Genomic DNA, 26,788 nt, shown 5'->3' on the forward strand with positions numbered 1-26,788 from the left:
CTCTACAAAAAAAAAAAAAAGAAAGGAAAGAAAAACAATATAGGAAAACCCAGAAACAGTGATCTTTTTAAAAACAGGGCTAGAACTTTATTCTGCTTTATAGTACCACGAACAAATAAAAATGAATTATTTACTCAGTGGCTAAAATGAATTTAAGAAAAGGGATTAGATGATTTCAGAATCTCCCACCTTGGTAACTCCTGGCATCACTTGACATTATTTTAATTATTTAACAATAATAGAATCAACAACCCAAGATTAATATTTTTTTACTTACCCCACTTTCTATTTTTTTCATCTCTCTTCTCACAGTTGAGCATTTGTCTCATGTCACTGATGCAGATGTAAATCAACAGACAAAATGTACCACATCTCATTAGCTTTTCCATCCTTATCAAATCTATTCAGAAAAAAGGAAACAATGGGTAGGAACTTTGATCCTCTTATTGTGATTTTTTTCTCATAATAATAGACTTCAAATGTCCTATATTTTTTTTTTTTTGTAGAGACCGGTGGGTTCAAACCCAGGCCTGGGTTTGAACCCACCACCCTTGGCATATGGGGCCGGCGCCCTACTCACTGAGCCACAGGCGCCGCCCAAATGTCCTATATTTTTTAAATGGGAAATATGTTTCACCCCAAATTGTCTACAAGATCATGCTTGAGAAATGTTTGTACAGTGTGTACATGCATTTCATCAATTGGATTAATGGTGAGACTGATCTTTAAAAATCTTTTTTCTATTATCTCTCTTTATTTCTAAATGAAAAACTGTTCTTAAATTGAGAATCCCTGAGTATTTAAATCTATAAGTGCCAAAACGGTTAAAAGCCTTTTTGGAAGTGTTCTATCTGCAAAATGTAAAGCCCTGGTTTGAGGCAAGATCACCTAGGAAGCACACCTCAGTCTGCTGATCATCTCTTTACTTTTCTTTACCCATGATGCCATCTTCTCTAAACTGGCTTCTTCTTTTTTTAAATATATCCTTTTTTCCACTCTTGGGGTCAAACATCTCTATTAGGAGCTAATCTGATTCATATCGTCACACTCATGTATTTGAAGGGTTAGATTTTTATTTTTTAATTAGTAGAAGTACTTGCATCAAGAAATATAAACTTTAGTATAAAGAAATGACATACTAATGGTGAGGTTTTAATCATCATTTAGATGAAAGGGTTTAAGGGCTGGGTATAGGCAGTGTAAAGTGAAAGACATACTAAATGTTGGTTCCTGAGTCGTCATGCAGAGATGATCTCTAACACATGTATACATAGACTACAGAGGTCTTGTAGCTGTTTAAAAATAAGTCTGAAAATTGAGGTAGGGTATGCAACATAAAAGAATCCTTCCAAAGTCAAAAGTATTAAAATTCAAAAGAGTACTACACTAATATCTTCTGCCTAAATCAATGTTTGGCTTCTGAGACTGATAAAATTTCCTACGGTCAGACACTGTCAAGAGTTCCATTTGTAAATACAAATGCCATCATTAAAAATGATGTATAATTTCCTACTCAACCTCCCACGGAGTCTTTGGGCTGATAAAAAGTCATCGAAACAATTTCTCTTCCCAAAAGATTTAGAAGATAACAAAGATGAATAAGGGAAGTAAATATTTATTCATGTTTTGGAGACCAGAAAGCTGAGCCCACTGAGTGGGCAGACACAACATGAGCATGATAATAATATGACTATTGAGGATTTTGAGTTGCATGAGATATTTCTGTTCCCTTGATTTACTTTATTCAAGGAATTCTAACTTTTTACTCAAGGATCTGCTTCCTGTTTATAATTATATAATTTATTTGGTAAATATCAACTACCTTTGTTACACTATGAATTGTTGATAATATAATGGAAAAAGTATAGAAAAACACAAATATGTAGACCACACACAAACTCATAAATGACTAAAGCTCTGAAGTGTATCACAAAAAATGGTTGATATGCTTGATAGAAAAGGATTAGCAGGTTGGGAACAGAAGCTGAAGGAGCTCTTTATTGCAGTGACTAAAGTGACAGAGAATCGGAGACAAGTTTGACCACATTTAATGAAGAAGTTGAATATTAATTTGGGAAATTCTGATTTTATCCTTACACCCTCACAGGAAAGTCCAGGAAATTTATCTGTGATTAGTTACTTTTATATTTAATTTTGGTAAAGTAATTAATGATTCATTGTAATATGTGAGGCTTTTTTCTCTTTAAAAGATTTAGTAAGCTAAAAGTCTTTCCCCTTCATTCACCTCTCAGGGTCAATGAAAGAAAGAAAGAAAACTCCAAGCTTCAGACCTATGTTTCCACCTCTCCACTTGACTTCTCCACTTACACGTCTTAAACGAAACTCAAGCTCACTATGATCAATACTAAAAAACATGACCTTTGCCTCCTACCTGATCCTCTCCTAGCGCCACCCCTCTCAGTAAATAGCATATACATTTGACTGTCATCGATATGTTATCTTCTGACACACCCTTCATTGCCCGGCCCACTGATACTAACTCTAAACTGTTCTTTAAATCTATGAACATCTGTCTCTCTTTCCACCCTATTTCAAATTATCAAGGCCTTCTGATCTATTTTAACATGCCATCCCTTCTTGCTATAATTGATCTCTCCCCCTTGGCAGTCCCTGTGAGCTGCCTCAGATACAATTCTCATCATGTTATCTTTCTTCTTAAAACCTATCCAAGGTAACACTTAAAGATGAAAGAAGAGATTTCTTTTTTTTTTTTTTTTGGCTTCCAGAAAGTGTCATTTAACAAAAGATACCATCTAGTCCCAGCAAATTGCTGAGGCAACTTCTTGCCAATCCAGCCATGGTCACTTCTTGGTCTTGGTCCAGAACTGCCCATAACGCTCCACATCAAAGTCATCACCGGGCTCCTCCTCATACTCCTTTCTGGGCTGAAGCTGAGCCTCGCGTTTCCGTAACCTGGCCCGGCGTTCCTCAGGGGACGGGTGTCCAAGTCTATAGGCATCGCCAATATGCACCGTGGTTCCCTGTAGCGGATATGGATGGTGGAGCAATCCTGCCTGACCAGCAGCACCAGGTAGAGGCGTGCAGAGGCCTGGGCACACACGAGTAAGCGAGGCTCTGCTGTTGTCAGCCCACCAGGAGGAGGTATGCAGGTGACAGGGCACAGGGCCGGCTGCCTTTACAGTGCCCTGCCTCAGCAGGCCAAGCAGGCAGCCCACAGCTGTCATTCCTCCTCAGAGCCCCAGTGGCACGTGGAAGTGGTCAGTAACGGGTGCTGGTGTGCAACCTGCGGCCACCACCGTCGCTGGGGAGAAGCCTTGAGAACTGGCAGTGCGGGACCCCAATGGCAGGCTGGAAACTGAGGCCCGGGACGAGACCACGCAGAGGGTCCGAAGGAAGAGATTTCTTAATGTCGCCTTACTGTTTCCTCAGTCCGGGACTGCGCTCACATGCCCTTTCACCTAATAACATTTATTTTTCCATCAGATTGTTTAAATATCCTTTCCTTGGGAAATCCTACTCTGTCTTAACAAGATGTATCAGATCTCTGCCTCTTTAATGACATGTATTACTATTTTTAACTTGTGCACTTACTTAAACAATGTCTACCTCCCACACAATAAATTTCATGAGGGCAGGGATTATTTCCACTTCTGCTGGTCCATTTCCTGAGTGTTGAGTTCAGTGATCAGCAAATACTGGGTTCTCAGATGTCTTGTGCAATGAATGAAAGAATGTATGAATAAATGGACAGATGGATGCATGAAAGAAAGAACAGTGTCTCCAGATGTCACATACCTAAAGTCATTTAACCAATCTGTGGTAGAGTTTTATCATTTCCCAGGAAAAAAGATCCTAAGAAAATGGTGTTAGTGCAATGATACAGAGACTACAAAATGAGTAAGACAAAGAATATGTGCAGTTACTCTTGCTATTTAGAATGTATTGCCTCCCCTTCCTTTTTCTTTCTCTTCTTCTTTCCTTCCTTCCTTCCTCCCCCCCCCCTTTCTTTTAGAACATCCTCTTATTTGTGAAATTTATCTTTCCCCTACTGCATGTGTGATTGTGTGGTTTTGTGGGAACATATGTCTGGGAGGCTTCCTCCCATTATGAGAATTGAAGGGTCTGTATTTTTTCCTTTCAACTCTATAGTTCAGACCGGGAATGAGAATGTAGCCAAAGCTTGAAAAATCAGCCTTGCGTGTGTGTGTGTGTGTGTGTGTGTGTGTGTGTGTGTGTGTGTGTGTGTGTGATTTTAACTTTTCAGTAAGCGTCATTTGAACGTTAAGTTTATGTGTTAACTTGAGTGGGCTAAGGGACACACAGATGGTACAACATTATTTCTGGGTACATCTGTGAGGGTGTTTTCAGAAGAGGTTAGCATTTGAATCAGTACACTGAGTGAAGAAGATTTGCCTACACTAGTGTGGGTGGTTGTTATACAACCTGTCGATGGCCCAAATAGAACAAAAAGGCAGAGGAAAGACAAATTCTCTCTCCCCTTGTGCTAGGACATCCATCTTCTGCTGTTGCATAATAAAGTTCCTGCTTGTTAGCTGTGAAACTCTAGGACTTATACCAGCAGCCCCCAGACCTTTGTCCTCAAACTGAGGGTTCCACCATTGGTTTCTCTGGTTCTCAGACCCTGGAATTCAGACTGAATTATAACACCAGCTCTCCTGGATCTTCAGCTTGCAGATGGTTATTGTGGAACTTCTCAGTCTCCCCAGTCACATGAACCAGTTCCCATAATAAATCTATCTATCTATCTATCTATCTATCTATCTATCTATCTATCCTATTTGATTCTATTTCCCTGGAGAACCCTGTCTAATGCAAGCCACAGTGACAAAGAGAACGGCTGAAAGTCATTCATCTGAATAGCCACATTACAGTGTCATTCTAAAGACACTATTCTGCCTACAAGATGGTGGCCGTGTTTCCTATTCATCAGTTTGCTGGATCTCCCTTTTTCTTATGCATTCCCAAATGCAGTTGTCCATCACTGATTGATTCTGGGAATGTTGTCTATCTTTACAAGAAATTTCTCCTTGATTGACTTAACCAGGGTCTGTTTCTGTTTGTTTGTTTGTTTGTTTTCAGTTTTTGGCTGGGGCTGGGTTTTGAATCCACCACCTCCAGCATATGGGGCCAGTGCCCAACTCCTTTGAGCCACAGGCGCCACCCAGTTTCTGTTGTTTACAACCAAGAACTCTGATGCTAACAGGAAGAGACAATGCACCAGGATACTCCTGAAGTCTGAGGACATCCAACAAACATCTATTGAATTTCCACAATTGTTGACAATCTAAAGGAAAAAAACAACTATCTGTCTCCTAGGAGACCATTTATGAAAGGAGACAGATATAATACCTGCAGATATCTGCCATCTTAGGGATAAGGGAGAATCAGGGTAAAAGTAGAGTGATAATGGGGAAGGGCTTGAACCATTGGCTGAGGGGTATGAAAGGTGTCATCCCAGAAGTATTACCATTTTGAAATGCAGAAGGAAGTTCAATGGATGATAAAGTAACAATATATATCATTTAGCTCTACTTTTCGATTGTGTCTAGAGCAACTCCTTTTTAAAAATCACACATTTTTTCATAACAGTTTTCACAGATGTAGAGAGAATGTGGAAAAGTAGAAAAATCATTCCTGTCACCCATCATAATTATGAATGGAGAGAATATTTAAAGTACAATGTGTTGGCTTGGAGCCTGTAGCACAGCGGTTACAATGCCAGCCACATACACTGAAGGTGGTGGGTTCAAGTCTGGCCTGGGCCAGCTGAGCAACAATGACAACTGCAACAAAAAAATAGCCGGGCGTTGTGGTGGGCGCCTGTGGTCCCAGCTGCTTGGGAGGCTGAGGCAAGAGAATTGCTTGAGCCCAAGAGTTTGAGGCTGCTGTGAGCTGTGATGCCATGCCACTCTACCAAGGGTGATGTGATGGGACTCTGTCTCCAAAAAAATAAATAAATAAAATAAAATACAATGTGTTTGATCATAAAGATTACCCAGAATATATAAAGAATTCTTACAAATCAATCATTAAAGTCAAATAATCCAATATAAAAAATAGATAAAGGATTTGAATTGACATTTCTCTAAGGAAGATATACAAATGGCCTATAAGCTCCTGAAAAAAATGCTCAAAGTGATTATTAGGGAAATGCGAATCAAAATGACAATGAGAAACCACTTCACATTCAGTTGTATAACTAATTAAAATGACAGACAATAGTAAATGTGGGCAAGGACGTGGCGAGGTGGTACCCGCATCCGCTGCTGGTAGAAATAAATACGCAATGATGGAGTCCCTTAGAGAAGCAGTTAGGCGGTTCTTCAAAATGTTAAAAAGGCCAAACATGGTGGCTCACACCTGCAATTCCAGAACATTGGGAGTCCGAGGCAGCAGGGTCACTTTAGGGCAGGAGTTTGAGACCACTCTGGGGAATAGAGAAGGACTCCATGCACACACATATACGTATGTATATATAATACACTCTATTATGTATGTACGTATATACAGAGAGAGTTATTATATAAACCAGAAATTTTACTCCTAAGTATCCATCCCAAAGGAAAAAAATGTATTCACTAAAAGCCTGTGTCGGATGGTCATAGTAGCACTCTTCACAAGAGCCAAAAAAAAAAAAAAAGAAAAGAAAAGAATGGGCAGCACCTGTGGCTCAAGGAGTAGGGCGCTGGTCCCATATGCCAGAGGTGGCGGGTTCAAACCCAGCCCCGGCCAAAAAAAGAAAGAAAAGAACCCAAATGCCCATCACATGATAAATGGATATACAAAATGTGGTGTATCTGTGCAAAGGCTACAACATGAATGCATCTTGAAAATATTAAGTGAAAGATACTGGCTCTAAAAGACCACCTATTATGTGATTCCATTTATATGTAATGTTCAGAGCAGGCAAATCCATAGAGACCAAAATTAGATGAGTAGTTTCCAGAGGCTGGGGACAGAAGGAACTGGGGAGTGACTACTCACAGGTATGGGATTTCTTTTACAAGTGCTTAAAATGTTCTTAAGTTAAATTGTAGTGGTTGCACATTTCTAGGAATATATTAAAACCACCAAAGTGTATATTTTAAAGGAGTGAATTTCATGGTACATGAATTATATCTCAATAAAACTGTTATAAAAATAAATATAAAGTATTAATAAATGCAAAGCAAACACTATGTACAAATGCAGGAGTCGCAGAGACTGAGGAAAGGCCTGGAACAGGGAGTGCTCCACGGGGAAGATGTTAAATCATGAAGGACTTGTCTTTCACTCAACCTTACCTGTCAACACACAGAGAGTCAGTTCCATCAGGCTTAGGCTGCCCAGATACATAAATATTAAAGAATAATTACTGTATTTAGTTTTCAATGGAAAACATGTTCCAGAACTCTCAAGCATATCAATCCCGAGAGATTAAGCTTCAGGCAAGTACAATCTCCTCAACCAGATCTCTACTAAAGGTCATTAATGCAGTTCAGCTGCACCTGAGTTTATTCAATGACGTATTTTTCTCTCTATTCAAAGACTCACAAGTACAAGTATTACCAGAAGACAAGAGCCATTCATCAACATTTCATTCTCACAGGATGTTGGGTGGATTAGATATTAGAGTCCACTTCAGTTATCTGGTTGTTCACTGTGTAACCAAAATAATCCAGGTCTCCAGATGTTGGTTCACTTACCCAAAACCGAAACAATATTAAGCAGCACCCTAAGGATGGAAAGTACCTCCCGAAAAAATTGTTTCAGTTCTCAGCACTTTGCTACCACATTCAAGCTTCCTACTACAAAAAATGAGAGTGTCTCTTTTATCAATGCATATAACAAAAACAATCGCAAATGCCTTATCTTCTATGTATAGACTATATCTGTGTAAAATTAAAAAAAAGAATTTGGACTATAAATCTCAGCATCCGTACATGGCATTAACCTAGAGAATAATCTGTGGTACTACTGGTCACTTCTTAGTACTACTCAATCAATCTCACACTTATTAGTAAATAGTAACATGGAAAACATAATGTGAGCCACAACAGGATGTTGAAGTGGAAATTTTATTGTAATCTAGGAAGCTAAAAGCTTGTCAATCATTTCTCCTTGGGTGCCACTGAGTCAAAGAGAATTTGACAAGAATGTAGTGTTTACAAAACAAAAAGCTTTCACTACAGACTATACATAAGTCTTATTACCTTAATATTTCTGGCAGAAGAAATGTCATGTCAAAGACCTCTTTGACCACAAAAAAATAATAAACTGTGGACCAGGAAGAAAGGTGTCTCAGGAAAAAAGATCCAGTAACCGATCCTTGGATGCTATTAGGAAATCTTATTTTGTAATATCGTAGAAGTGTGCTGAGCCCAAGCTGAGGTGGGTCTGTAACGACAGACTGGTAGAATCAGAAAGCAGTATGCACAGAACGGGTGACCACCACATTTCCCGAGTCACTTCAGGTAGACTGGATATTGACCTTCATCGTGAGTCTCTGTTACTTTCTGCTCTGTGTAAATCTGTTGGATGAGAACACTGGAAAAACTTAAGATCCTGAAGGGTTTGGAGTGGTGAGATACAAGAAAAAACCTTTCTGATAGTCAGCTTGCCTGGCAGAACATCTACAGAAAAACCAACTACCTTGTATCGTCAATACGAATTTCCCATTCGTATTTGCTTTGTATCATTTTCTTTTTTTTTTTTTTTTTTTTGAGAAAGAGTCTTACTCTGTGCCCTGGGTAGAGTGTTGTGCTGTCACAGCTCACAGCAACCTCAATCTCTTGGGCTCATCAAATGAAGCTCTGTCTCAACCTCCCGGGACTGCAGGCGCCTGCCACAATGCCCAGTTCGTTGCTTTGTATCATTTAAAAACTTTTTAGTTGAGGTCTGTTTTACTCCAGTGAATTAAATAGATTGTACAGCATCATTAGTTTTGATGAATGGAGGCACTCATGTAACTCACATTCTATCAAAATATGGATTACATGGCTGAGTGCAGTAAAACACACCCATCATCCCATCACTTTGTGAGGCAGACTGGGAGGCATGCTTGAGCCCAGGAGTTTGAAGGCAATGGCAAAATAGTGAGATCCTGTCTCTACAAAAAAATAGAGAAAATTAGCCAGTCGTAGTTGTGCACACTTGTAATCCCAGCTACTTAGGAGGCTGAGGCAGGAGGATGACTGGAACTCAGGAGTCTGAGGCTGCAGTGAGCTGTGATGCCACCACTGCATTCAGTCCAGGGAAACAGATCAAGACCCTGTCTCCAAAAGTAAAATAAAATAAAATAAAAATGTTAAAAATACTTTTCTCCCAGGTTATGGCTCGCATATTTTGCTCATTAATGTCTCTTAATGAGCAAAAGTTTTCAATTTTGATATTCAATTTTTCATTCTTTTAAATTTAGTTTTGTTTTCGTGTCATCTCTAAGAAATACTTGCCCAGAAAAAAAGTTGTAGGTATATTCCTTCTCCTATCTTTTCTTCTAGGGTCTTCAGGGTTTGACTTTATATTTATACTATGATTCATCTCAAATTAATATTTATGTATGACTTGAGTAAAGGTCAAAATTATGATTTTTTCATACAGACGTGGTTTCAGAACCATTTATTAGGAAAAAACTTTATATAAAAGTTGTTTTAGGTGAATTTCCATATAAATGTCATAATCATCTTCTCAATTAATACTTTTTAAAAGCCTGCTAAAAATATGATTATAGAGGATTAATAGATTAATTTGGGGGGAATCTGGAGATAATAGAACATCTTTGCAATATTGAATCTTAACAATTTATGGACATGGTGTGCATCTCCACATATTAAAGCCTTCTTTAATTTCTCTTATAAATATTTCATAATAAGAATATAAGACTACCACTCTTATGAAGTATATTCCTGGGTAGGCATAGTGGATCACTCCATTAATCCTTGCACACTGAGAGGCAGAGGCAGTAGAATCACTTGAATTCAGGATTCGAGACCAGTCTGAGCAAAGCAAGAGCTCCATCTCTACTAAAAACAGAAAAATTAGCCAGGAGTGGTTGTGTGTACCTATAGTCCCAGCTACTGGGGAGGATGAGGCAGGTGGATTGCTTGAGTCCAGAAGTTGGAGGTTGCTGTGAGCTAGGCTGAAGCCATGACACTCTAGCCTGGGCAACACAGTGAGATTTTATCTCAAAAAAATTTTTAAATACATTTATTCCTAAGTATTTTACATTTTGGGATATTATTCTAAATGCTAGTTTTACTCTTTTTATTTTAATTTTGAGACTGTACATACAATCTTGGAAAAAATACAACTTATTTTTGTATATTGACTTTTATACACAAACATTGCTAAATTCGTTTATTAGTTATAACATCTTTTGTATACATTAGTTAGGAACTTCTGCATATACGGTATGTCACCTGCAAATAAAGGCAGCTCTGTTGTTTCCCTTTTGATCTGTAGGTCTTTATTTTTCTTGCCAATTACACTAGATAGCACCTCTGGTGCAACTTAGAATAAAAGTTGAGAGAATGAGAAGATCAGCCACAGTGGACTGAGAGAAAATATATGCCAAAGATATACCTGACAAAAGACTGTTATCCAAAACATACGAAGAACTTTTAAAATTCAATGATAAGAAAGCATCAAACCAATTAAAAATGAGCAAAATACTTCATACAGGGCGGGGCCAAAGGAGTAGGGCCCCGGCCCCATATGCCAGAGGTGGTGGGTTCAAACCCAGCCCTGGCCAGAAACTGTAAAAAAAAAATACCTGCCTGTTGCCCAGTGGGTAGGGCACCGGCCCCATATACTGAGGGTGATGGGTTCAAACCTGGTCCTGGCCAAAAAAAAAAAAAGGTTAAAATTATGGGTGGCACCTGTGGTTCAGTGAGTAGGGCGCCAGTCCCATATATCGAGGGTGGCGGGTTCGAACCCAGCCCCCATCAAACTGCAACGACAACAAAGAATAACCAGGCGTTGTGGCAGGCGCCTGTAGTACCAGCTACTGGGAGGCTGAGACAGGAGAATCGCCTAAGCCTAGGACCTGAAGGTTGCCGTGAGCTGTGTGACGCCACGGCACTCTACCAACGGCAATAAAGTGAGACTCTATCTCTACAAAAAAACAAAACAAAAATACAAATATACAAGGTGCCGGCAAGCATATGAAAAGCATATGAAAAGATGGTCCCCTTGTGTCAGTAGGAAAATGCAAATTATTATTTTTTCCTTTTATTAAGTCATATATACATAGATCATGAATACATTTATGCCTGTGTGGGATTCCATGTGTTGATTTTTTGGTATAAATTGGAGTGCTTACATCCAACTAATTATCATAGCTTTCACCTCATTTACTTAATCACAGTGTTAAGACATTTGTGTTCTATACTTGATGGATTTGACTTGTACCTTTGCAATATGCTCCATAGGTGTGGTCCCACTGTTTACCCTCCCTTTATCAAACCACCTCCCTTCCCTCCCATCTCCCTCCCCTTCTCTCCTTCATCCTGGGCTATAGTTGTGATTCATCTTTCAAATGAAAGGGTGAGTGATTAGAAATTGGTTTCATAATAGTACCGAGTACATTGGATATATATTTTTTCCATTCCTGAGATACTTTGCTAAGAAGAATATTTTCCAGCTCCATCCATGTAAACATACAAGAGGTAAAGTCTCCATCTTTTTTAAAATGCAAATTTAAATAATAACGATGAGATACACCTAGTAGAAGGGCCAAAAGACTGACAGCACCGAAGGCAGGCAAAGACACAAGCAGTAAGAATTCTGGAATGCAAAATAATACAGCCACTTTGGAAGACCAGGTTGGCAGTTTCTTAAAAAAACTAAACCTACTTCCACCATACTACCCAGTAGTCATACCCTTTGGTATTCACCCAAATGAATCGCTACCGACATCTCCACATAAATCTACACACAGATGCCTGTGGCAGCTTTATTTGTAATGGCCAAAACTTAGATGCAGCCCAGACAACAGGATAGTACCGGGTGCCAAAAAATATAAGATACCACACCATGAAAAGTCATGTATGAAGCTAAAATGCACATTACTAAGTTAAAGAAGCCAACGGAAAAGGCTACAACCATCTGATTCCAATTACACGACATTCTGAAAAAGGCAAAGCTCTGCAAATAGTAAAAGGATCAATGGTTGCAGATGTCCTATGTCTCACTCTAGTGATGAACTTTGATCCAGAGGTCAGCTGTCTATATGTAGGGTAGGGAGTACATGGGATGTCTCTGTACCTTCCTCTCAATCTTGCTATGAGCCTAAAACTGCTCTAAAAACTAAAGTGTATTAATAAAAATAAGTAGACATCCATGCCCCCACCCTATCCCCGAGGAAGCGCATTTCCTATTTCACCATTAAAATGATACTTAGCTCTGGAATTTTTGTATATGCCTTTTGTTAGACTGAGAACTGCTCCTTCTATTTTTATTTTGAAAAGAATTTTTTGTCATGAATTGGAGTTGAATTTTGATCAATGCGTATTTTGCACCTAATGACTTATCATATGACTTTTCTAACTAAATCAATATTTAAATCAGATGGTTTGACTTTTATGGTAAACCCACAATGCATTACCCTTTTATCATTGTATTTTATATGCTTATATTCAGCTAAGGAATTCTGTGTATATGCTTATAAGGAATATTAATTTTTAGTTTTTCTTTTCTTAGAATGTCTTTAGCTTTTTTTGGTATTAGAGTTATATGGACTTCATAAAATAAGCTAAAAAACATTACTTTACTTATGATCTCTTGACTTCTTTCTTGGGAGTTTATAAAAAGCCTCCTTCCTTTGCAACCAAGACCACTAATTCTGGGTAATGGCAATGGTGTTAAGTCTTTCCCCAGTGTTTTCTTTTAGTAGTTTCATAATTTTAGATCTTCGATTTAAGTCTTTAATTGCCAGCTATGTTTTTTAAAAGTGTGTTCCTCTTTTTATTGTGTGTGTCACGTTTAGTTACATTTTAAAGTCTTGTACACAACTAAAAGCAATCATATACATTCTCTGTTCCCCTCCCCCCGATCTCCCTCTCTCTCTTGCAAACATACACACATAGGTTATTTAAGAGCCTTACTTCTGCTGGCACAATAAAGTTCACCATTTGTTTGGTTTAACTATCTTCTTCCTGAAAAGTGTTCTAATTATATAAATTCTAAGGACATATGAAAGTCACTCAGGAAAAAAAAAAAAAACTTTTCACCAATTAAAAGGAATGGACCAATTACTGTCTACTAGAACTTAGCATGGTATTAAAACTTTTAATGTTGGCTTTTCTAAGCTTCTACACAATTGGATTTGAAATAAAATTACTTTTTAAAGAAGTAAAAGAGACCACAAGAAGTACCTTATATTTAAATAACAATTTTCAAAGCACCTTGTCCCAGAGATGCACTTTCTTAGCCAAGTTCACACAACCAGCAAGTTGCAGGAAAACTCAGGAATCCTGATTTTAAAACCAGCGTTCTTCAATGTGCAATATATCCCTATTTTGATTTATTCATGAAGGGATTAAAGCTTTCAATTGCTAGATTTTTTCTTTTATATATTGTATTTTTCAAGATGATCAGCCTACATTTGGCATATCTCACACTAATGAGTTTTTATTTTATCATTTGGTGTAAGTCTCCAGAAAGCAAACAACCTAAAAATGTTCATTTCAGAGTATTTAAACTAGTCATTCTGTTTTTATATGTCTAGATCTTCATGAGTCAATTTTGATAAGATATTGTTTTTTAAGAATGGGTCCATCCCATCTATATTTTTAAGTTGTTATTGACTCAAAATGTCTGCAGTATCTTTTCATTTTTTAGATTTACTAATATTTGATTTTAACTCTTTTTCTTGATCTATTTTCCAAAGGCTTGCAAATTTACTAGTACTTTCTTTCACAGAAGCAACGTGACTACCTTGATCTTTTTAAATTATTTTCTCTCAATAATTCTAAATCTTACTTTTCTTTTTTTTTTTTTTCTTTTTTAGAGACAGAATCTCATTTTGTTGCCCTTGGTAGAGTGCTATGGCATCACAGCTCACAGCAACCTCCAGCTCTTGGGCTTAGGCAATTCTCCTGTCTCAGCCTCCTGAGTAGCTGGGACTACAGGTGCCTGCCACAACGCCCAGCTATTTTTTCATTGCAGTTTAACCAGTGCTGGGTTCGAACCCGCCACCCTCGCTCGGTATATGAGGCCAACGCCCTTCTCACTGAGCCACAGGCACTGCCCACTGTTTTCTTTATTTTAATTTTTATTTTATTTTTCAATTCTTTTGATAATTTATTGAGATGAATATGAAAGAAAAGCTGAGGTAGCTATAGGAAATTATTGAAATAAATGTGAGAGACCATTATCATTGTCTTTTCCCTCTATTATTACATACAAAGATGTATATTTTCCTTAAGATTTTGCTTTGGCCATATCCCACGAGTTTTAATTTATAATTTTTTTTTTTTTTTTGAGACAGTCTCACTTTTTCACCCTTGGTAGAGTGCTGTGACATCACAGCTCACAGCAACCTCTAGCTCTTGGGCTTAGGCAATTCTCTTGCCTCAGCCTCCCAAGTAGCTGGGACTACAGGTGCCCGCCACAACGCCTGACTACTTTTTTGTTTTTGTTGCAGTTCAGCCATGGCCGGGTTTGAACCCAGCACCCTCAGTATGTGAGGTTGGCACCCTACTCACTGAGCCACAGGTGCCACCCTTCATTTACAACTTTTAAATTATTATTCAGTTTAATGTTTTCTCTAATTTCCATTATCCTTCTTCTTATATGTTTCCTTAAGAAGGTGACTTTCGGCGCCTGTGGCTCAAAGGGGTAGGGCACTGCCCCATATGCCAGAGGTGACGGGTTTAAACCCAGCCCCAGACAAAAATTGCAACAACAACAAAAAAAGATAACTTTCAAATTCATGGAGATCATACAGTTATCAGTGATATTTCCAAATACATGGAGATTTTCATTGATTTTTGTCAGCTAGATAGGAGCTATTGATACTTCCAAAGATATTTCTAAATATATAAAGATTCTATAATTACCATTTATTTTTGATAATAGGAAAATAAGGTTGATATGAGGTCAGAGTATATAATTTACTTAGTATTTGAAATTTTTAGAGATTCTTTTTATGGCCCAGAATAAACTTTTTGTAAATGTTTTATGTTTACTTGAAAAGCATGTGTTTTTCTGCAATCATTGTGTGCAGTGTTCCACATTTGTACATTAGGTAATTTTTAACTTTATCATTCAAATCTATGTCCTTACTGATTACTGATTTTTCTATTGCTTCTTTGTTCTACCATTTACTAAATCAGGTGTTTCAGAGTCTTACATTCAGGTTATAGATTTTCCTCTTTCTCCTTGTACTTCTGACAGTGTTTGTTTGATCTATTTTAAGGTTATAATTTCATTTGCATGTAAATTAAACATTACATTTCCCCGGTGATTTAAACCAGGAAATTCATTGTGATCATTGTAAAATGGATTTCTTTAACGTCTGCAAATGTTTTTGCTTAAAATTCTATCTGGTGTAATATTAATAAAGCTGTATGAGCTTTCTTTTGTTTGTTGCTTCAGTGATATACAATTGGTTAGAAAATATTTATAAGGCACATATCTAAAAGTTATTTGGTTTTATTCAAAAATAACTTTTGAAATATTGACAAAAGTATAATTAGGTATTTTGACATAGAACAATGTTCATGATATATTAATGAAGCAAACAATTGCCAAACACAATAAAGGGGATACTTTTGTGGGAGGGAAAGAATATATATGGGTGTGTGTTTGTGTGTGTATGCTCATAGTGGTGATATCAATTATTATATAGTTACACACTCAGCTGTTTTCAGTGACTTATTACAGGTAGTGGACTGTTGGTGACTTTTATTTCCTTTTGCTTCTCTGTATTTTCTAACTTTCTAAAATGAGATTCTATTTTAGAACAGTACTGCCCTGGGTGCAATAACTCACACCTGTAACCCTGGCACTTCAGGAGACCAAGGCAGGAGGATTGCTTAAAGCCAGGAGTTTGAGACCAGCCTTGGCAACATACCAAGACCCACATTTCACTAAAAACAAACAAAAAAATTAGCCAGGTGTGGTGGTGCACATGGATAGTCTAGCTACTTGGGAGACAGAGGCAGGAAGCTCACTTGAGCCAAAGAGTCTGAGGCCGTAGTGAGCTATGATTGCACCACTGCACTCTAGCCCAGGCAACAGAGAAAGACCCTGTTTCGAACAACAGCAACAACAAAAGTTTCAAATGCATAAGAGAAACTAAATGTTTCCTGGACTGGAAAGAATCATTTACTATGGCAATTGTAATGTCTTAGATATCTTTAATGCGAATAGTTTCAGTAAAGGGTTTGAAGCTGAGATCAGATTAGGATGGACTTCAAAGTAAGAGAAACAATTCTTTTAAAATATCTGTGAAGGACATGAAAATGATAATGTCTGAAGGACGTGTGGTTGAAAAGTCAAGGTCAGGGCGGCGCCTGTGGTTCAGTCGGTAAGGCGCCAACCCCATATACCGAGGGTGGCGGGTTCAAACCCAGCCCCGGCCAAACTGCAACCAAAAAATAGCCGGGCGTTGTGGCGGGCGCCTGTAGTCCCAGCTACTCGGGAGGCTGAGGCAAGAGAATCGCTTAAGCCCAGGAGCTGGAGGTTGCTGTGAGCTATGTGAGGCCACGGCACTCTACTCAGGGCCATAAAGTAAGACTCTGTCTCTACAAAAAAAAAAAAAAAGTCAAGGTCAAAGTTGACTTTTGAAGTTTGACGGAAATGCTAACATGTTTCTGGAAGAAATGGAAGGAAAATGACAGAAAGGCAAATGTATCGAGCAAAGAATAAGAAAACCACAAGAACACAGGCAGCAGGTTGGTCTTATAAAAGAAGAGAAAACTGGTCATAAAAAGGCAAGGATTGCATTCTGCAAGTTCCTTTCAAAAAGAGGAATGAGAAGACCGGTAGATGACCTTGCAGGTAAGAGACGAGAGAAACTAGTTTCCAACTTGCTAACTGTTTTCTTTTTTTCTGAGAATGGACACCAGTTCTCTCAAAAGACCTGAGCTTATTAAAATAATTAGAGAAATGCCTGCTATATCTTGTTACTTATCTGAACAATTATACCATTCGAATTGCCTTTTCTAATTAGACTCAGAGTAACTAATACTAAAATCTCCAGTAAAAGATAAAGTGGAATGCTTTCTTTCAGCCCAGCCTAAAATGGAAGTGAACATTAGTTGTTAGATGATCATTATAAGGAATTCCCCTTAATTTACATCCAAAAGAAGCCATTGTACATGATGTAGTCATAATATTTTGTTGATTTTATTTCTTTTTGTTTTCAGAAAACAAAACGCATGAACTTTGTGAAGAGAAAGGGGTGGGAAGAACTAAAAAAACACTGAGTATTCAGGAATAGATGTAATATAGTAATTTTCTGAGTTTTTATATATTATTTTTATATATAATTTATATATATGATTTTATATATAATATAAAATAATTATATATATAAAATTCATATATATGATGAAACTAACCCTATAGGATAAGGTTATTTACCAAAGCTCACAAGCTAATTAGTACAAGTGGTGGAATTTTACTATAGAATCTATGCACTTTCCACCAGACCAGTTTGGCTCCAAATCTGGTCTTCCAATGAATAAATAGTTGCTGATCCAGGACCTCAGTCTTCTAGAATTGTGAAGCTAGCTGATAAATCTTTATGGAAGGTGAATAAAGAAAAATGGCAAAGTATGAGAAGTACTAGTTTCCAGTGAAGTAAGCGGCCTCCATTCTTGGGTTTGCCACACACTTTCTGTGTGACGTTGGAAAACCCATAATCTCTGAATCTCAACTTCTTCATCTAAAAAGGAAGAATTTTTAAGACATGATTGCAAGAGGGACTTTACCTAACAATTGCAATCAGTGTAACCTGGCTTATTGTACCCTCAATGAATCCCCAACGATAAAAAAATAAATAAATAAAATAAAATAAAAATAAAAAGGAAGAATTTTTACTAACTTACCTCTGAGTTTCCTTTCTAAATCCTAAATGCAGAGCCTCACCACAGCCGCTTTTTTCTTTGAAGTCTCACCCTGTCTTCCAGGGTTAATAAAGGATTTTTGATTGCATAGCCTTATACTATTCTGGGTTACGCATGTTGTGGCAGTTCTCTTATGAGATTGTAAAGAACCTATTTTTTAATTTATGTGACAGATATCAGGTTTATGTTAAAGTAAATTTTTGGCTCTAGGACACACAGTAAGAAGCTTTAAAGAAAGCACATACTATGGACTTAGGCATATGCATATGCCTTCAATCAGAGACCTTGTAACTAGACATGGCAACAGATTACTTAAGCCCACAGCTCTCCCATGTCAAGTGAGCCCATTCATGCTTACACACCCAAAGCCCCAAAGCAGGTCTTCAGAGCCCTTCTAGATGATTTGCAGTGCAAGAAGCCTGAGAAACTCTGCCTGTGAATCGCTGAGGGGCCTGCCTCTCAGGAAGGAAAAGCAGGAAGGGATTACACAGGGCAGCAAGGGTGGTGAGAAGGGCCTGCTTTCTGCCCCGTCAGCAGAAGATCCAAAGGGGATTTTGAACGTGCCCAGGACACGAGGAGAGCATGATACAGTGCCATTGCTCTGGGTCTCCAAAGATAAAATCTGTCCTTCCCCTTTTCCAAATGTGCTACCCAAATAGCACTCCTAGATATTTTTACCTCTTTTTTTTTTTTTTTGAGACAGAGCCTCAAGGTGTCACCCTGGCTAGAGTGCCACAGCATCACAGCTCACAGCAACCTCCAACTTCTGGGCTCAAGCAATTCTCCTGCCTCTGCCTCCCAAGTAGCTGGGACTACAGGCACCCGCCACAACGTCTGGCTAATTTTTGGTTGCTGCCATCATTGTTGTTTGGTGGGCCCCAGGCTGGATTCAACCTGCCAGCTCAGGTGTATGTGGCTGTTGCCTTAGCTGCTTGAGCCACAGGCCCCGAGCCAATATTCTTACCTCTTATTTCTTTGTATTCCCATGATAATTTTCAGCCTCGATATTTTCTACCAATATCGAATAATATCATGAACAATTTTAAAGAAAGACTGTCTTGTGGACGGAATCCACATCACATCCTCAGATGAGCAGAAGAGTGTCTCTTCCTCATTCTTAACTCTCTCCTAGCTGTTGCTAGTTGCAATAAACAAGCTGATGTCATGGTTGGCTGCTTACTTTTACAAATGCACACAAGAAACACTGATAGGACAGAAAAAGACTGCAAATTATCTAGCCTATTTCTTTTGATTTTTTTTTTTAGATGCAGAGCTTAGATAAGTTTTGTATCTTGAAACACCACCAGGTATACTACGATAACTAGAAAGCCACAGGCAGCATTCTTTGAATGGCTGAGAACTGTAATTCTACCCATATACTAGAGTGAAGGAGGTAGCAGCAAAAAAAAAAATGAAAATAGATGGGGAAAAACCCAGAAGGTAGCTCAAAGGTAAACAAGAAGAAAACAGAATACAGCATCAACCGTGGGAGGAGAGGCTGCAATTCCAGTGTTTGAGCCGGCACTCAGAGTTGGATGCCCACAGGCTGGGGGGCAACTTGGAAGTTCAGGAAGTGAGATTGATTCACATACTCATTTTGTCAGATCAGGCAAAGGCACCGGACTGGAGTGGGAAGCTGGAGAGAGCAAAGGAAGTTCTTAGCCTGAAAGTGACTTCAGTGCTCTGCAGTTGTCTGAATGTGGAAATACTGTGGGGCTGTACCACAGAGAGTGGGGAAAAGGGAGTGAGGGTTACACCAGCCCAAAGTGTAAGACCAGTAGACCAGTTTTTCAGTTCTCAAGGATGAAACGATGGTTGTCTATGTGGTTTCAACTCTGTGGAGAAAAAGTCTAGCAAGTGAGGAAACAGTGCAACTGAGGCACAGAAAGCTAAAGAGCAAGTCACCCAGAGATGAAGTGGCACAGAAAACACCTGGGCCCAGACTCCACCTCTAAGGATCTTTTTTTTTTTTTTTAACCTTTCAAAGCTTTCATCTGGTTTATAAATGCAATTTTCTTTGAACTTTGGAAGATACTATCTATTTTTATTCTTCTAAGTAATAATATTGTAAATTTTCCAAACCTCCTTTTGTTGAAAAAGGAGATAATATCATGAATGATTTTAGCTACATCTGGTCTGAAAAGAAATGCCAATTCATTTAGAGTAAGGCAAAATGAATAAAATGTATCTTCAGCTTTAATACTTCACAGGAGTACCATGATTGCACACAATTCCTTTGTGAACATAGAGACATGTATTTCTGCAATTTAGAGTATCAAAATACTGCTTGCTCTTAATATATTTTATCTACCCATTTATTCAACAAAAATTTATGGAGTGTTTGACTCTAAGCCAGGTACTGTTCTAGATGGTTGGAATAGAACAGTGAACAAAACAAAGACCCTTTCATTTAATTGGAGTAACATTGACCATAACCATAGATATAATAACTATCTACTTAATATGTAGATAAATTAGGAGTGAAAAAGTGTGACACCTTTCCTCCCCATCCTCAGGGTCATGGCTAACATATCTATAACAAAAGACAGGTTAACAATAGGAAAGCATAACAAATTTACTAAATCAAAGTCTCAGACAGCATGAGAGCTTTCAGTATTAAAACCCAAAGATATATTTTTATGTTTAGGTTCAATGAGGAATGGACAGCCATATGCTCAAACCCAGCCCAGGCCTGCTAAACAATAATGACAACTGCAACAACAACAAAAAAATAGCCGGGCATTGTGGTGGGTGCCTGTAATCTCAGGTACTTGGGAGGCTGAGGCAAGAGAATCACTTAAGCCCGAAAGTTTAAGTTTGCTGTGAGCTGTGATGCCATAGCACTCTACTGAGGGTGACATAGTGAGACTCTGTCTCAAAAAAAAATTTTTTTTGGACCAAAATGGTATAATCTAATGTATTTAATGGACTGAGTGGAGAAACCCAGTAAGGCTTCCCTTTTCAGATTCTTCTTGATCTGTCTGTTCCAGCATTTCTTTTCTTTCTTTTTCTTTTTCTTTTTTTTTTTTTTTTTGAGACAGAGCCTCAAGTTATGGCCCTGGGTAGAGTGCTGTGGCATCACAGCTCACAGCAACCTCAAACTCCTGGGCTCAAACGATTCTCCTGTCTCAGCCTCCCAAGTAGCTGGGACTACAGGCACTTGCCACAACGCCCGGCTATTTTTTGGTTGCAGCCGTCATTGTTGTTTGGCGGGCCGGGCTGGATTCAAACCCGCCAGCTCAGGTGTATGTGGCTGGCGCCTTAGCCGCTTGAGCCATCGGCACTGAGCCTGTTCTAGCATTTCTATCTCTGAGGTATAGGGAAGGACCCTCCAGAATGAGGGTCTTATCACCTGGTATCTGACGAAAATATATCAAAGAATTATTTTTTATTATCAATTGATGGACAGAAAGGGATGGAAGGATTACATAGTAAGGTCAGTTTTTATGACTTGCTTTGAAGAAAAGAGGTTCTAGTTTCTATAACGCGCCTTGAGGAAGAAGAATTTTGGTTTTTATGACTCCCTTCAGGGGAAAATGATAGGAGTGACAGAGAAGGTTGGAGAGACTCTGGCTCTGAGGCTGCTTCTGAGGCCTTCCAAGATTCCGTAGTTCTAAGTCCTTAGTGCACCGAGTCACCATATGTGGGCAGATCGTTTTCTGAGCCTCATTATCTGAGGATAATGAGTACTATGGGAAAAAAATTAAGCACTGAAATCAGTGTACCCTGGCTTATTGTAGCCTCAATGAATCCCCAACAATAAAAATAATAATAATAATAATAAAAATTAAGAACTGGGTGGGTAAAGGTGATCCCAAGTGCTATGTGGAGGGTTGTAATTTTAAACAGTAACCTCAGAATAGTCTCAAGTAAACTCAGTGATAAAGATTTGGGCAAGGGTTCAAAGGAGGTAAGGGAATTAGCCAACAGACATCTAAGTAGGAGTACGTGCTTTGTTGAAGGAACAGAAAGACAGCCAGGGTGACTGGAGCGGTCGGAACAGGAAGAAGGCAGGGAGAATAACAGAAAAGGTCTAGTTTCAAAAGTAATTTATCCAATGAAGGTGTAATTTACATTTATCTAAATCTCTGGAAGAAGCTCCTCAAAAGACAACAGTTGTATGTAAACAGACATGTATTTTGGAAACCCGTACTCCAGATAAGGAAATCATTTGGTGAAATAAAAATCTTACATTTATATTTTGAGTTGGAAAGCTATCTGGGAAAGAGGAAAGGGGAAGTACATTTAACTGTCGTAAGGTAAGTAGCTTAACAGAACTGAAAATATCTTTATCGATTATGAGATAAATGTTTATGTCTCCCCCCAAATTCACATTGTGAAACCCTAAGCCCCAATGTGATGGTATGTGGAGGTGTATCATGTAGGTGATAATTAGGGTTAGAGTAGGTTATGAGGGTAGAACCCCTGGGATGTGATTTGTGCCCTTATGAGGAGAGGAAGAGACAGAGAGCTTTCTCTTCCTGTGTGCAAATAAGAGGTCACGTGAGCTCACAGCGAGGTCGTGGTCTCCTGTAAGCCAGGAAATGGGCTCCCCCCAAGAAACACATCTGTCAGCACCTTGATCTTAGGCTTCCCAGCCTATAGAACTGTGAGAAATAAATGTCTACTCTTAAAGCTGTATACTCTAAGGGATTTCCTCCTACTAGCCCAATCTGACAAAGATATAACCATCCATTTCTTTTAATCCCCCAAGGCAACAGATAGCTATTTACCTACCTGTCACACTACCAGAGACCATAAAAGAAGATGCCAGATTTGCTATAGTTTTTTTTTTTTTATTTTTACATATACATGTGTTTATTAGGTTTCCATTTTTTTGCCTTCACAAAATGAAAAAGGCTTAAAATTTAGTAACAATAACAATGTTTAAGATAAGGACTAGAAACAAAAACCTCGTAAAGAATGAGCTAACATAAATACATTCAGAAAAGGAATCAGACAGTTGCTACATGGAAATACTAAGCAATAATAATAATAATAATAATGCAAAGAAACTAACATTCACATTGTCAAATAAAAGTATATCTATTATAGAATGCTTTGACTCTGAGATTCAGTATGGAGTCATCAGTTAATGTCTTCTTTTATTTTTTTAAGTCTCAAGAAATAGACAGCTAATATTTATAAATAAAAGTAAAAGATAATTTCAAAAAACAGATCACGCCAAATCTTACAGACAATAGAAAAAGAAGAAATACTTCAAAATCATTCTTCTAATTCTCACATAAATTGGATTTAATTTTGACCAAAGTACATTACTTAAACATTAATTTTTTTTTTTTTTTTTTTTTTTTTTTTGGTTGCAGTTCAGCCGGGGCTGGGTTTGAACCCACCACCCTCGGTATATGGGGCCGGCGCCTTATGGACTGAGCCATAGGGGCCGCCCTAGTTTTTTTTTTTTTTTTTTTGAGACAGAGCCTCAAGCTGTTGCCCTGGGTAGAGTGCCGTAGCATCACAGCTCACAGCAACTTCCAACTCCTGGGCTCAAGCAAGTCTCCTGCCTCCGCCTCCCAAGCAGCTGGGACTACAGGCACCCACCATAACGCCCAGCTGTTTTTTGGTTGCAGCCATCATTGCTGTTTGGCGGGCCCAGGCTGGATTCGAACCCACTACCTCAGGTTGTACATGGTTGGCGCCTTAGCCGCTTGAGCTACAGGCACCGAGTCGGATCTGCTAGTTTTTACAAAACTGGGATGTATTCACCTGCATCTATCTCCTGCCTCAAAGACTCAAATAGCAATTTCAAGAAGAGGAAAATATTTCACCACTGGGAAATGGAGGCTAAGACTTATAATAAAAAGAAAGAAACAAACAAAAAAATTGGAAGAGAGCAATAGATACATTATCTGTCCCTGGACACAAAGACACTCCTGCTGATAGGTGGGCAGGTGGCCGACGGGTACGCAATGCTAGGTTAGTGGTTAGGTGGCCTCCTCTGGCTGCTTCTCTTTTCTTGAAGTAAGCTTACTAACTACAAATTAAATTTAATACATATCAGCAATAAAAATGATAAACTTATTTAGAAACATTGTTAATTTGTGTACACTGACATGCCAACTTGTTAATCAGACGTAAGTACACTGCTCTTCCTAGATTGTATTAATATAAGGTATCAAGTTATAATCTGTGGATCACAGAAGGAAGTAGATGGTCTAGTGTGGTCCTTGCCCTTGTAGAAAGAAGAAAGACAGAAAACATAATTACATACCTGGGTTGGCTATGATGGGTGTCATAGCAAAAGAAAAATAATAGAATACCATTGTGACATAAAAATGGGAAATATCATTGTGATTAGGAGAAAGAGAAGTTCTCCTGTATGGAGACCAAATAAGACAAATATCAATCGTGAAAACTTGACAATTGAGTGCATTCCCAATACTCTTATCACATCTTTTTTTTCTTCTGGAGGTATTTCCTAAGCCTGGCTTCATTATTGTCTCTGGAATCTGTGAGATGATATATAACCTTCTATAATAATCTCCCAATTTCTCCCTAAGTTAGCTACTGCTCGTGTTATTTACAAGCAAATGCTTCTAACAGTTGTAGGAAGAAACAGGTGGTAAGAAGACAAATGAGGTGACTATTGTGGGATTTCAAAATGATGATGACAGTGTAAGCCAACATGAAGACATTGGGAAGGAGAAGGTGGATTAGCCAGTGATATCTGAGATACAATTGATAACCCTTAACAGTCTATTTGATAGGCAAATATGGCAAAATAATTGTTATATGTTCATGAAGCTGTTGCATTCTCCTGAGTATACTGACAGATCATGTCGCTCAGCCTCATACTTTCAGGGGATGTCACTTGACAAATTCTCATTGATGAAAGTGAGGGAAAATTATGTACAACTCCCAGTTAAAGCAATTAAGAGCATAGATACTTCCCTTCACTCTTGTTCTTGTCTACACAGTTACAAGAAAGGGCTCCAAGATGGCAATGTTCAAGGTAGATAAAATTTGCATCCCTGTGCCACAATTTGTGGTTGATGACTTTTATTGCAAAATCATCTCCAATAGGAATTATTTTCTTTTTTTTTTTTTTGTAGAGACAGAGTCTCACTTTATACCCCTCAGTAGAGTGCCGTGGTGTCACACAGCTCACAGCAACCTCCAACTCCTGGGCTTAGGTGATTCTCTTGCCTCAGCCTCCTGAGTAGCTGGGAGGCACCCACCACAATGCCTGGCTATTTTTTGTTGCAGTTTAGCCGGGGCCAGGTTTGAACCTGCCACCCTCGGTATATGGGGCTGGCGCCCTTCCCGCTGAGCCACAGGAACCACCAGGAATTATTTTCTAAGAAGTCCAAGACATCCCAAGTTTTTTAAATGTTACAATATTTTCTACGTTTATTGTTCTAGAACCAGTTTTTATTGTTTAGCTAAGGTATTATTGTACCACCTGGCTTCCATAACTACTAGACACAAACTTCAAGCGCTGATTTCCTGCGTGTGTCTTTTTTTTCCCCATTCAGTGCTTTATTCCCCCTCACTGAGAAGCAGCTTTTTCAATGCCCTACCAGGCATGCCAGTTTCAACTGCCCTGGTGAGAAGGCCTGAGCCTGTTACTACCCATTTTAAATGTCGTCTTCATTTCTGGCACCTAGGATGTTCTTTTTAATGGTTTTGAGCATAGTTGTGTATGTATGTGTATATATATTGTATATACATGAAGGTTATATGTGAATGTATTTTTATATTCTATGTTATGCTTACTATTATTATTTTATTTCCTTATTTTATTTTATTGGTAATAGGAAAGATTCCCCATTAGCCTACTCAGCTATGTCATCAGAAACAGAAGTATAGAAAATAACTTTTGGCTATGTTTGAGTGACAGGTCTATCAGACATGCAAATAGGTATGCTCAATAGTGAGCAATTTACAGCAAAAATTTAAATGAGCAATTAAAAATAATATGGGTTTAGGGAAGAGGTCTCTGGCAGTGGTAATAAAGTTAGTAAAGAAAATCATTCAGGCCAGGCACAATGGCCCATACCTGTAATCCTAGCACTCTGGGAGGCTAAGGTGGGTGGATCACTTGAGCTGAGAGACCAGCCTGAGCAAGACTGAGACCCCATTTCTACTAAAAATGGAAAAACTAGACCAGGGTTGTGGCGGGTGCCTGTAGGCCCAGCTACTTGGGAGGCTGAAATCCTCAAGCAAGAGGATTGCTTGAGCCCAGGAGTTTGAGGTTACTGTAAGCTATGACGCCACAGCATTTTAGCCTGGGGGCCACAGAGTGAGACTCTGTTTCAAAACAAAACAAAATTTTAAAAAAGGAAATCATTCAAATACTCTAGAGCAGGCGTCCTCAAACTTTTTAAACAGGGGGCCAACTCACTGTCCCTCAGACCGTTGGAGGCCCGGACCATAGTTTAAAAAAAAAAAACTATGAACAAATTCCTATGCACACTGCACATATCTATTTTGAAGTAAAATAACAAAACAGGAACAAATACAATCACACTGCCTCATGTGGCCCGCAGGCCGCAATTTGAGGACCCCTGCTCTAGAGCATGGATGGTTTCCATGATTTCCTGATGGCTACCGTGGGGGCCTGTGTCATTGCCCTGTGGTATTCTTCTGAAGCATGGACATACTCTTGGCTCCCAGTCTAGTAGACCAGAGAATGACCTCTTGAGTCACAGGTATTTGCTCAATTTCCTCTGTCTCTTTCCATCAGCCAGGCTCTCTGCTGGGGATGGCCTAAT

At 38.7% G+C, this 26,788-nt stretch overlaps 1 pseudogene; it reads right to left on the reverse strand.

Annotated features, from left to right (window-relative positions):
- Positions 1 to 2,822: 2,822 nt before the first annotated feature.
- On the reverse strand, positions 2,823 to 3,231 carry LOC128597559 (39S ribosomal protein L55, mitochondrial-like; annotated as a pseudogene).
- Positions 3,232 to 26,788: the final 23,557 nt, after the last annotated feature.

This window comes from Nycticebus coucang, chromosome 10 (assembly GCF_027406575.1).
Source record: "Nycticebus coucang isolate mNycCou1 chromosome 10, mNycCou1.pri, whole genome shotgun sequence".
NCBI classification, from domain to species: domain Eukaryota; kingdom Metazoa; phylum Chordata; class Mammalia; order Primates; family Lorisidae; genus Nycticebus; species Nycticebus coucang.